This window comes from Enhydra lutris, unplaced genomic scaffold (genome assembly GCF_002288905.1).
Source record: "Enhydra lutris kenyoni isolate GAN:26980312 unplaced genomic scaffold, ASM228890v2 scaffoldscaffold97, whole genome shotgun sequence".
Classification (NCBI taxonomy): Eukaryota; Metazoa; Chordata; class Mammalia; order Carnivora; family Mustelidae; genus Enhydra; species Enhydra lutris.
The window spans coordinates 2,043,149-2,056,532 of NW_019154181.1; positions in this window are offsets into that span (position 1 = coordinate 2,043,149).

A 13,384-nucleotide genomic window follows, 5' to 3' on the forward strand; every position below is an offset into this window, starting at 1 on the left:
GGCATCTTGAGGCCTGCTCAGGGCCCAGCTGGAACCCTTATCACCAGTTTGGGGAAGGGGGTGGCAGGGGGCTGGGTGCTCTGGAAACCCTACAGGTCTGGACAGTCAGGGTGGACACTGTGCAGCAGGGATCTGCTCTGGGAGGGTGGGGTGGGGGGTAGTGGGGGGTTTTGGGGGGCAGACCCTCAGCCAGGACTGACATCCAGATTTGCCCATTTCCTGCCCTTCCCTGAACATCCTCCCGGACACTCCCCACTCCCACCTGCCTCTACTAGGGCTCCATCATCTCCTGCGTTCTCACAGTCCTCCCAGGGAAGCTTTAAGCCTGGGGAGGGGACCAGGAAGGTGTCCACTGCCTGCCACGGGGGCTGGGGGCTGACTCGGACCTAGTCGGGTATCCGTGCTCCCCCTCCGCCCTGCCTCAGCTGTTCCTGGGGCTCAGGGACTGTTGGGATTACTGCTTCTGCAGGAGCCCCAAGCTCCTCCCTGGCTGCCTGCCTCACCCCGGTCCAGCACCGCTGCTGCCTTCAACCATCCCAGGTCTCCACTCCCATCCTGCAGAAATTAGCTTCAAATCCTTGGGCCCCTGCAGAGCTGCCACAGGAGGAAGGGGTAGGGCCGGGTGGCCAGAGGGACAGGCTGCAAGGCACTGCTGAGAGATGGTGGCCTTGGCCGCCGGGCCAGGGCCAGGCTGCCAGAGCCAGAGCCCTCACACCCTCCTGGGGACAGGAGCAGTTCCTCCCCTGGGGACAGGAGCAGCTCCTCCACATGGGACATGCTTTCGCATGGGGCCCCTGACCCGGGACGTGTAGCCTTCCTCTCTTTCCTATCTGGCTCCCCACCTTTCCATCCAGGCCCCTGCTAAGCTCTGCAGCCCCTCTCCTACCTCTCACCCCTCCAGCTGGAAGTCAGACTGCCTGCAATGTGATCCTGTGTGACTTGGAGAAAGCTACTCAACCTCTCAGAGCCTGTTTCCTGGTTACACCCGGGGAGTTGTGGTCAGGATTAGATGTGATAACGTAGGTCAGATACTTAGAGCAGACTGAAGCTTGATGTATTTTAACTCTTCTTGTTATTAAAAGCACTTCTTGCAATACTCATGCCTTTTCATGCTCTTCCTTCTATCCAGCACATCATCTCTTTCCTGTCCATCCAGAGAACTCCTATTCAACCTTCAAAGCCCATCTCTGTGAAGTCTTCTCTGAACTCCTCTCCCCAACCCCTCACCATCTTCCTCCCGGGACAATTTCCTCACCCTCCTCCCTAGAAGCTGGTTGTAGGCGGGGTATCCAGCTCTGCTTGCTTTTCTCTCGAGACAGGGAGCTCACTCTTGACTGAGGCAGCTGGGTCTCATTTAGGTAGCCCACCCTGTCCACCTGGTCCCACCCTCAGAGGTGGAGCCCTATCCACGTGGAGCTCCTCCCTGCAGACTAGGGGCCGCCCGCCCCCACCTGTCACCATCTCTGTCCCGCACCCAAGTTCCTGTTACTGGAACGCAAGCCTGGGTTAACAGTTTTTAGAGAATGCGGACTCTAAGTCCTCAAGGGATGGGTGGCCCCGCCCCCTGTCCCCGCCCCCTTCCCGCAGCCCCTCCCCAGAGAGGAGCAGCACCAGCACCACCAACATTTACACAGCCGGCCCTGGGTCTCATCCGTCCCCATGGGGTCTGTCTTCCTCCATCACCCCAGGACATTTCACCTCTCCGGTGTTCCCTCCCCACCACCCACACAAGGCTCATGTCAGTGGGCAAAGGGGTGCCTGGGGAAAAGGAAACTGCTATGGCCTGGATGCTGGGGGTTGGGGGGGGTGGCAGGTGTCCCGCTTACAGACCCAGACCCATCCCGGTGACTTGGGCCAGGGGCTCCTTCCCCGGCCTGCCTCCCGTCTCAGGGGACAGAGATGGCAGCTGGCCACAATCCACAGCAGTGAGGAGACTCCCACCCTCCCTTTCCCGACATCCCACGGAGCTCTGGGGCGCCCGCATTGAGGGTCTCTCACAGCAACTCCACAGGAGTGGTGCTCCGTGCCCCCCGCCCCCCCCATTAAAGACGGGGCGGCTGAGGTTCAGAGAAGTGAATGGCTTGGCCAGATCAGTGTGTTGGAGGCCGAGTTGGATTCAAATCACGGTCTGGGCGACTCCAAGTCCTTATATCCTTCTTCTCCTGCCCTTATCGGTCCCCCTTCCTGGCTCAGGCTCTCAGCTATTCTGCGGAGGGGCTGGACCCGGAGATGCAAAGTTAGGTCCTTTATGGCCCGGCAGGCCCTCTCCACCCCGTGTCCCTCCTGCGGCTGCCCCACCATCCCCTGCCCCCCAGCCTCACAGTACTGCACCCCTGCACACACACCGCCTTCTTGCAAATTGTATGCATTTATATTTCATTGAGGTGGAATTCACAAACATGAAAGCAACCATTATTTTGAAGATTTATGTGTTGGAGAGAAAGAGCGTGTGTGCCCACACATGCCCGCACAATGCCGGAGGCGGGGAGCAGAGGGAGAGAAATAAGCAGACTCTGTGCTGAGCCCGGAGCCCGACACAGGGCTTGATGCCACGACCCTGAGATCACAACCTGAGCCCACATCAAGAGTCGGACGCTGAACTGACTGCGCCACCCAGTCTCCCCTAAAGTAACCATGTTTAAGGTAAAATTCAACGTGCCCTGTTGTCTTTCCACCTGCAGTTCCTTCATGCCTGAAATAGCCCTTCCCCCTTTGCTACCTGAAAGCTTCTAACTGAACAACCTCAAGGTCCAGATAATTGTCCCCTTCTTCTGCCTGCCTTTTCTCTGGACCCCTCAGCCCCTCTGTCACAGCCCCGCCACAAAGTGGTGGACCACACTGGACCACATTGAGAACTCCAAGAGCGCCCGTGGAGGGAGGGCACATTGGAGCTCTTGTCGGATGATCGCGCGAACGAGTAAATGAGTAGAGGTCTTTGGGGGACCTTTTAGGGGGCAGGGCTGCAGCCTTAAGGACCAGGGCTGAGCCTGCAGTTTCCAGCCAGAGAGAAGGTGTAGATTCAAGTTAGGGGGGGGCGGGGAGAAGACTGAGGGACCCCAGCCTCCAGCAGCATGACAGAATCATCAGGGCTGGGTCTCAGGCAGAGCCCAGCATAGAGCGTAAGGCCCTCAGTTTCCATCTCCAACCTGTCCCCGGTTTTCGGTATGACCCTGGGTAAGTGATTGTCCTATTTTGGACAAAAGGGTCTGCATTAGCAAGAGAAGAGCAGTGTCCTGACTTCTTCATTCTCCCGTTGAGTCCTTTGAAAGGCTGGGGCAATCCCAGTCCTCTTCAAACCTGGCCCGGGGATGGGGGATGCTCTCTTAATCCCTGAAGGTCAAGGGAGGAAGCGACTGGAAGGGCTTCTTCCAGGAGTTAACCAGTAGAGGGAGCTGTAGAGACGTGAGTCAGACAGCACCGGGTTCTAATTCAGATTCTGGCCCTCAGTAGCCGTATGAGCTTGGGCTGAGGGTTTTGTGGCCCTGAGTCTCGGCTTTCCAGGCACCCCTATCTAGCCGGGCACAGTAAGTGGGAACAGCATCTCCACGGTGAAGACGGTGATGTGATTGAAGCCCATGTTGCTTGTAGACAAAGTTGACTTGCTGGCCAAATTCTGGAAAACACTGTAAGTCTTTAAAAACCTTTCATCTTGGGGCTGCCTGGGTGGCTCAGTGGGTTAAGCCTCTGCCTTTGGCTCAGGTCCTGATCTCAGGGTTCTGGGATCAAGTCCCACATCGGGCTCTCTGCTAGGCAGGGAGCCTGCCTCCTCCTCTCTCTCTCTCTTTCTCTACTTGTGATCTCTCTCTCTGTCAAATAAATAAAAAATCTTAAAAAAAAAAACACCTTTCATCTTTATGGGGCACCTGGGTGGCTCAGTGGGTTGGGCCTCTGCCTTCGGCTCGGGTCATGATCCCAGGACACTAGGATCGAGCCCCGCATCGGGCTCTCTGCTCAGCAGGGAGCCTGCTTCCCCCTTTCTCTCTCTGCCTGCCTCTCTGCCAACTTGTGATCTCTGTAGGTCAAATGAATAAATAAATAAAATCTTAAAAAAATTTTTTTTTAAATAAAAACCTTTCATCTTTAATCTGGAGTTACACACAATGGCAGCCAAAGCCAGGCAGGGACCCGAAGCATGCCAAGAGTTCACACGGTGGCCACACGGTGTGGCGGTGAGCCTGCCTGGAGCAGAAAACTCAGCTGGGGCTTAAATACATTGAGGTCCTTTGTCTCGAACATCCAGACAGTCCTCAACTGACAGTAAGGCTCGGCTCTGCCATCGGGGGACTCAGCTTCTTTCTAGCTTCCCTCTCCACCTTCTTTCCATGTGGCTTCTATTCCCGTAACCACAAGATGGCCCATTCAGGTACAGAGGTAGTGCCGTGTTCTGGGCAGAGGAAGGGGGCAAAGACAAGGGGGTTCCGGCAAGACTTGGCACATAGACGGGACAGCCTCTACAAGCCGCTGATTGGATGAGGGCTTTCATACACAACCCGTTAGCCAGCCCCACATCACAGGGCACGTCTAGCTGCAAGGGAGTCTGGGAACTTGAGCGTTTCTCTGTCCAGCCTCCCCAGGGTAGGACAGCAAGGGACAAGGCAGTTAGAATGAGTGTTGACTTAGCCAAGTCCTCACTTCCATCAAGAACCATGCCTGTTTCTGTTGATCTTAACAAGCGCATCTCCACTTCTAGCTTGTTTACCTCCTCCGTTCAAAGGCCTGGGCTGCCAGAAGTATTTCTCTGCTTTAAGAAAGCGAAAAAGCTCAGGCGTGGAAATAAGCAAGAAAATGATGGGAGCCGCTTCGCCTCAAGCAGTTGTTGAGGATGGGGGCCGTGTTTAGAATGCTGAATGAGTCTGGAAGGGGGGCACCAACCCATGCAATTAGATGATCAATTGATCAAAACATACCCAACCTGGGCACCTGGGTGGCTCAGTGGGTTAAAGCCTCTGCCTTCGGCTTGGGTCATGATCCCAGGGTCCTGGGATCGAGCCCCGCATCAGGCTCTCTGCTCAGCAGGGAGCCTGCTTCCTCCTCTCTCTCTGCCTGCCTCTCTGCCTACTTGTGATCTCTGTCTGTCAAGAGAATAAATAAAATCTTTAGAAAACAAACAAACAAACAAACAAAAACATGCCCAACCAACCTGCTGGGACACCCGCTGGTGGGTCACACCGCTTCCCGCCGGCAGGATACCAGCCCCCGTTGTAAGCTTTGGATCCACAGTTGCTGCTTTAAAAACAGCTGGAGGGGCGCCTGGATGGCTCAGTCCTTTAAGCATCCGCCCCAGGCTCAGGTCATGATACTGGGGTCCTGGGATGGAGCCCCGCATCAGGCTCCATGCTCAGCGGGGAGTCGGCTTCCCCTCTGCCCCTCCCCCTGCTCATGTTCTCTTTCTCTCTCTCAAATAAATAAAATCTTTTTTTAAAAATGCTGTTACAGAATAAACCCAACAGAATGTAAGTTGATATTGTTTGTTGGCTCTTTTTTGACAGACTGTTGAAATTACACGCATTGAAAGGGGCAAAAAACACAAAAACAAACCAACTTGGGTTTTTACTTGATAACATGTAAAATCACATTGTAACCGGTAAAAGAAGAACGGGAGTTATGTTCTTACATCCTATGGGGCCGATAATAAGTACTTCTGACTGTTCTAGGATGTTCCTTGCTCATAGCTACAAAATGGGGTGCGTGGGGTTCCCAGTGCCACTTTTAGCAAGTGCTTTCCCATCCGTTCAGCCGCCTGATCCCCGGCAATAGCCCTGGAGTTTGAAGTCGGCAGCTCCCTCACGGGGAACAAAGCCACGAGGCTCCAAGACCCAGGGAGCCTCACAGACCGCACAGTGGGGTAGGAGGGGGCTGAGCTAGAATGCTGGCCGGCCTCAGGCGGGCTCGAGGGGGCGTGGCCTGGGGGGCGGAGCAATTAGCCCCTCCCACCGGAGGCTCGCGGGCTGTTGCAATTGTTCCCACCGAGCATAAAAACTGAACGCCAAGGTCATGAGAGCCCAGCGTTACCTCTCATTCAGTAGGTGTCTACTGAGCAGCTCCTGTGTGGCAGGCACTGTGCTGGGCGCTTGCCATGAAGTTGAAAACAAGACAGGCACACTCCCTGCCCTTGTGGATTGACTGACTGGTGCCAGGGGAGACAACTCAACAGGTGTCACAATGGTGTGAGACAGGGATAACTGCTAGGGAAAAAATAAATAAATAAAACAGGGTAAAGGGCTTGGTGGGGGGGCACTTCCAGACAAAGCACAGTCAGTGCAAAGGCCCTGAGGTGGAATGCGCTGGAGAACAGAGAGGCAGCCTGGAGCTGGCTCATGCTGACTTGCAGTGACTCACAAGAGACAATTGTGCACAACTGTGTCTTCAGGGATGTCATGTAGGCAGCATGAAATCAGCCACAGAGGGAGTATTTATACCATAGAAATTGGCAAGTGCTAAAATCAGGGCTTTTGAGTTAAAAAAAAATTTTTTTTTTTTAAGAAGGCTCCACACGGGAATGGAGCTTAAACTCATGACCCTGAGATCAAGTCCTGAACTGAGATCAAGAGTCGGACACCTAACTGACTGAGCCACCCACACAGTCCATGGCTTTCGATGTTTTATATTTTATTTTCGTTCTATTTTTTTCCCAAGAGCCACCTCAACAGCATAGCACCAGGGGTAGGAGATGGGTTTAGAGAGCTCACCAGGGCCTCTGAAGTGGTGCCAAAAAAAAAAGGCGGGGGGAAGAATGTGAAGTGGCCTGGGTTTTACCAGAGTATGGGGCCACCATGTGAGGAAGAGACCATGGGTGTGTGTGTTGGTGGGGGGCGGGGAGCTGGGAGGCTGGGAGGGAGCTGGGAAGCTGGGAGGAAGCAGATGTGCCCATCTGGGTAGGATTGCCAGATTGAGCAAAGGAAACTATGGGATGTATGCAGTATTTCGGACACCCATAAGCAAAAAGCAAATCGTTGCTTATCTGAAAGTCTGAGGTAACTGGGCATCCTGTGTTTTAGCTGCAGCCCTGGTGTGAAGGACCAGGCAAGAGGAAGCTGTCCACAGCTGATTCTGGAAGGCTTGCTGCCCGGTCCCTGGGTGGGAGCCTCACTTATGGCCATTCCCCCCTCCTGGGGTGTGCAGAGTAGGACCCCCACCAACCTCCTGCTGACCCAGCCCACACTCCAACCGACAACCCTGGAACCCTGGACCTGTGCACACCCGCAGCCGTTTCCTCCAGCTTTCCCCAGCAGATCCGATGGGGAACACTGAGCAGGGAGCAGATCCCAGATGGGTGACGGGGTTGATCTGACAGGAAACCAGGTGAGCTGCTGTCTGCATTCTGGACTCGGCCTCAGACCTTGGGGAAGCTGGTTCCTCTACCTCCTTTCCTTCTTCACGAGAGGGGCGTGGAGGGCTGGGTGATGGACTTGTCCTCTGGGAGGAGGAAGCTCCCGCAAGGGACATGATCCGATCTGTGTTTTCCGAAAGGTCTCTCAGACTGCTGTGCAGGGACTAGGATATAGGAGAAGGAGAGGAAGCCGAGAGGACAATGGGAGACAACTATAGTGGGACTAGGCTGTAAGCAGGAAAGACGGCGCTTCTCCTACTCTAGCTCCCCGACTCACCCCACTCCAGCTCCTGTCTCCTGCCTCTCAACTACACCAGGGACACTCCTGCCTCAGGGCCTTTGCACTTGCCCTTCCCTCTGCGCGGACTGCTCTTCCATCAAATCTCCACAGGGTTCATTTCCTCTCCTCCTTCAAATCCTTGCTCCAACGTCACCATCTCTGTCTGGCCTTCCCTGATTATTCTATTGAAAATTATACCCCCTCCCCGCCCCCATCAGTACTTCCTACTTCCGTCCCCTGCTTCGTTTTTCTGCAAGGTGATTGTGACCTTCTAAGACACCATGTAATTGAGTTGATTGATCGTGCTGCTCTCTTCCAACCAAAATCTGAGTTCCTCAAGGCAGAGATTTATGTCTGTCTCACATCCCGAATCCCCCCGAACTGGGATTTTATTTATTTGAGAAACCCACCCCCAAATGGTGTCTATCTGGCATGTGCTAGGTGCTCTGTATCCTGGAGTCAGTGACTGCAGTTTCGGATTTGGGTCTGTAGGAGGTGGTAGATTGGAGGGGTAGATGGGGGGGGTGCTGGGGGAGGGAGAGGGAGGGATCACGGGTGACTCCCAGGTGCCTGCCTGGATAGAGGTACCATGTCCTCTGGATGGGGAGCCAGTGAGCGTGGTGTTTGACACAGGAATTGGAGGGCTTGTGGGGTGTCTGTAGGGAAGATATCTGGGGAGCCCTGGCTGTTGGGTCTGGAGCTTGGGGAGAGGGCCAGGCTGGAGCAGGGTTCAAACTGGTCAGTGCAGAGATCTCAGGGAGGAACAGAGTGTGGAAGGGACAGGCGCCCAGGCTGAGCCCTGAGATACCAAAATTCTGGAGAAGGACAGAAAATTGGCGGGAGGGGAAATCAGGAGAGGGGAGTTGCTATGAGGTTGATGTTCCTGATGACATTCATCCTGGGTTGGTCTCCCCAGCAGGCCTGGGATCTTTCCAAGAATGGAACAGATACAATTCTCCACCCCCCACACTCTGGGCAATCACAGGCAGGCCTGTGACACAGGAGTGTCCTGGGCCGGGCAAGGTCAGCCTCAGTGTGTTTGCCAAACTACTGGGTTCCCCAGGGACCACAAAGGATGGCAGCCCCAATGGTGGGACCCCAGACACTGGGACAGCTGTGATGATATCCACTCCCCCCCAACCCCAGCATCCCCAACCAGATCCCTGGGCAGCTTGGGTAAGCTGAAGTGGTGGAAGCAGGGGTGAAGAGGGGTGCCCAGAAGCCACAAATTACCTCCAACTGCAGCCGTCTGGCCATGAGGTCAGGCCACCCGCCCAAGCTTTTGGGAATCAGGGATGGCAACTTTCTGGCAAGCTTCCTGTCCTCCCCTCCACCCAAACCACAGGGAGCTCACAGGCCAGCCTGGGGTGGGGGGGTGTCCCTCTCCTGCGGGGGGGGGGGCAGGCTTGAAATACCCCCAGCCACACTAAGGTCTAGCTCTGTCATATCCTGTGTCCCGTGTGTATATTTCCATGTGGACATGTCCCTGCATGTGTATATTTCTTGTGTGGATGGATGTGTCTCTGCTCGCCTCTGTGAGTGTGAATGCAAGTGTGCGTGCGAGAGTGTGTCCCCACCCCCCTGTGTGTGTGTGTACATAGCAGTGTCTGTGTCTTGTGAGTCCCTGCATGTATGAGTACAAGTACGTCTGTGAACCTAAGTGGATTGGGCACCCATGTGGGCCCCGGGGGCTGACTGCTGGTGTGCATATGTGTCACGGCATGACTGTGCATGGCCTGTGGGGCTTGGCAATGCTGGGGATCAGAGGAACAAGCTGGAGCTGCCAGCCAGCACCAGCCTCACACCCTGCCCTGCTTGTCGCTGGGGAGACAGTAGGCTCTGGGCCGTGCTCAGTCTTGGCAGCTGCTACCTTTTGGAAAGAGCTTGGGAGTCCCAAAGGCTGGGAGAGATGAGGAGGATGGTTGCCCTGGGGAGAAAATGGACCGCAAATGGGGGGTCTAGACCCTGCCCGGGCTGCCAACCTTCAGGGGCCCCTAGAAGAGGCCTGTCTTGGTCTTGGGCACTAGGACACCTCCCGCCTGCCCTTGTGCCCAGTAGATCTGGCTTTTCCCCTTTTACCTATGAGTTACCTACTCAGTACCTGCTCTCCACTTCTCTTCCAACAAACCCCGATTTGGGGGGCCGCAATGTGCCTATGGATGCACTGGGCTTCTTTCTTTCTTTCTTTTTTAAGATTTTATTTACTTATCAGAGAGAGAGAGAGCGCGCACAAGCAGGGGAACAGCAGGCAGAGCAGGCAGAGGGAGAAGTAGGCTCCCCGCTGAGCAAGAAGCCTGATACGGGACTCGATCCCGGGACTCTGGGATCATGAACTAAGCCGAAAGCAGCTGCTTAACTGACTGAGCCTCTCAGGCATCCCTGTACCGGGTTTTTCAGCCTCTCTTGCACCTGGGGATAGCCTATGACACAGTTCTAAGATGTAAGTATACGTCTGCTGGGGGCTACCAGGAAGGCATTTGCTCTCATGATGATGGGGGACAGATGTAGCACCGTGTCCTTCTGCCTCCTTTATTCTGTCTGGAACTTGAATGGGATGGCTGGATTGCAGCAGCTGTCTTGCAGTCATGAGTTAAGGGAGAGAAAATGTCATGAGGATGATGGCAAAGTGAATAGAGTCTTAGTCCCTGACGAGCTACACCAAGGTCAACAATGTACTTTGGATTTCGGGGTGCCTGGGTAGCTCAGTCGGTTGGGCGTCTGACCTGGTTTTGGCTCAGGTTGTGATCTCATGGTCATGGGATCCAGCCCCTTGTCAGTTTCCGTGTTCAGCAGGGAGTCTGCTTGAAGATTCTCTCCTGTTGTCCCTCCCCAAGCCGTTTGTGTGCACAAGGGCATGTTCTCCCTCAAATAAATAAATACATCTTTTAACAAATAACACAAAGCACTTTGGATTTCTCATGATGAAACAAAAATACATCTTCATGTGTTAAGCCAGGGTTGGTGGTTTTCTGTTAGTTGCGGTCTGGTGCAATTGTAACTGATCTTTCCAAGTTGAGATGGGAGAATGGGCCACCCTTGTCCTCCCCCCACCCACCAGCTGTAGGCCCCTCCTTCCCCGCTCAGAGTCCTTCCCACCTCCAGCTGCTGCCGCCATTAACACCAGGGCCAGGGTTTGAGTCAGGCCTAGAATCAGTTATAATTTAGACCAACTCCCCCAGTCTCTCGGAGGGACTCCTTCCTGAGTGATGGGAGAATAGATTGCGACCCTCAGGGGACTGAGCTTCCGAGAGGGCTGAGCCTACCCTCTAGTCCCAGCTGAGGGGATTACAATGCCCCCTCTTCACTGCTTGTGCTCTCACTATCTCTCTCAAATAAATAAATAAAATCCAAAAAAGCCCAAAGGAGTCAGATGAATGTTGAGGTTTCTCAGTGATCATAAAACTTATGTTCACACTATAGTTTCTCTTTTTTTTTTTTTTAAGATTTTATTTGTTTGAGAGAGAGAGACAGGGAGAGAGCATGAGCAGAGGAGGGACAGGCAGAGGGAGGCGCTCGACCCCTGGACCCCGGGATCATGACCTGAGCCGGAGGCAGACGCTTAACCAACTGAGCCACCCAGGCGCCCCTATACTCTAGTGTCTTAAGTGTGCAGTAGGGTTATGTCTCCGAAACGTACATGCCTTCATAAAAAAACACTTTATTGCTGAACACTGCTGACTATCCTTTGTGCTTTCAGTGAGTCCTAATCTTTTTCTTTTTTTAAAGATTTTATTTATTTATTTGACAGAGATCACAAGTAGGCAGAGAGGCAGGCAGAGAGAGAGAGAGAGAGAGAGAGGAGGAAGCAGGCTCCCTGCCGAGCAGAGAGCCCGATGCGGGGCTCGATCCCAGGACCCTGGGATCATGACCCGAGCCGGAGGCAGAGGCTTTAACCCGCTGAGCCACCCAGGCACCCCATCTGTTCCCATTTTATCACGAGATTGCCGCCATCCAGTCCCAAGTTCGAGCTCCATTTCTAGTTCTCGTTGTCTTGCTGTTTCCACCATATCTGCAGTTACCTCCAGCAGTGAAGTCTCGAACCTCCGATTTGTAAAAAAACAAACAAAAACCAAAAACAACACACTATCCAGGAGGCACAATAAAGCCAGGGACGCCTGTACTACCTCCCCAGGCATCACCTGCCCAATGAGAGGCCACCCCAAATCGTGGCTGGGACTGCTGACTACCCCCACTGCCACAATGGGGGGCCCCTGGAGGTTGTCTGAACATATATTTGGTCCTGCCTTTTTTTTTTTTTTTTTTGAGACACACGTCCTCTAAGACTCTTTTCTTGCTTTTTTTTTTTTTAAAGATTTTATTTATTTTTTATTTGACAGAGAGCATGAGCGAGAGAGCACAAGCAGGGGGAGTGGCAGGCAGAGAAAGAGGGGGAAGCAGGCTCCCCACTGAGCAGGGAGCCAAATGCAGGTCTCAATCCCAGGACCCTGAGATCATGACCCGAGACGAAGGCAGTTGCTTAACCTACTGAGCCACCCAGGTGCCCCTCTTTTCTTGCTTTTAACATACACAGGAAATAGCAGTGCAAGTAAGTTGATAGATAGCATCGGGCACTTGGACTGTGCTGAGGCGGGCATTAGGGAATGGTGGGGACTGCGGTGAACTGGAGAGCCCGTGCCCTTCCGGGGGGGGAGGTGGTTACTGCTCAGTTGCAACCCATTATTGCTATTCGTCAATGCAGGTCTGAGGGTTCCAGATCTTCTGGTTTTCTGGAATAAACCAGAAATCAGGATTTTTATGAGGTACCTCCCTATTTTTAACATAGGCAAATAATTCCGGGCTTTAAAAAAGCTCTCTGTGAGTCATTCCCCCATCCTGCTGGTAAGTCTAAATTGGTACAATCTCTAAGGACGGAGTTTCAACATTAACGATTAAAATTATAAGCGCAGGGGCGCCTGGGTGGCTCAGATGGTTGGGCATCTGCCTCCGGCTCAGGTCATGATCTCAGCTCATGCTGGGCTCCATGCTCAATGGGGGGTCTGCTTCTCCCTCTGCCCCTCTCCTGGCTCCTGTATATGCACTCTGTCTCATTCTCTCAAAAAAATAAAATATATATTTATTTTTTAAAGGAAAGCAACAAATGTTTGCGAGGGCGAGGATGTGTAGAAATTGTAATTTCAAATATTGCTGGTCAGACAATACAATGAATGCAGCCGCTGGGGAAAAGTTTGGCAGTTCCCCCCAAAATTAAATATAAAGGTTTACCATAGGACCCAGCAGGCTCGCTCTAAGGTATAGACCCAATAGAAATGAAAACATGCCCACACAAAATCTTGTACATGAATGTTCACAGCATCACTGCTGACAATTGCCAAAAAGCAAAGACAACCCAAATGTCCATCCACTGATGAATGAACCAAATGTGGTCTAGCCATACAATGGAATGGGTTTGGTCTTTGAAAGGAATGAGGTCCTGATATGTGGGAAAGGATGAACCTTTTGAAAGCATGCTAAGTGAAAGGAAGGACACACAAGGTCACACACTGTAAGATTCCATTTGTAGGGAATGTCCAGAATAGGCAAATCCAGAGAGACAGAAAATAGCTTAGCAGTGACCAGGGGCTGAGGAGGGGAGATGAGGAGTGACTACTAATGGGGCTCTTTAGGGATTGAGGAAAATGTTCCAAAATTAGGCTGTACAACTCCTAAGGACATATGAAAAACCACTAAACTGTATACTTTGAAGTTTTATAGTCCATGAATTTTATCTCAAAAAAGCTATTATAAAAGAAAGAGGAATCTCTCTGGTTATTGAG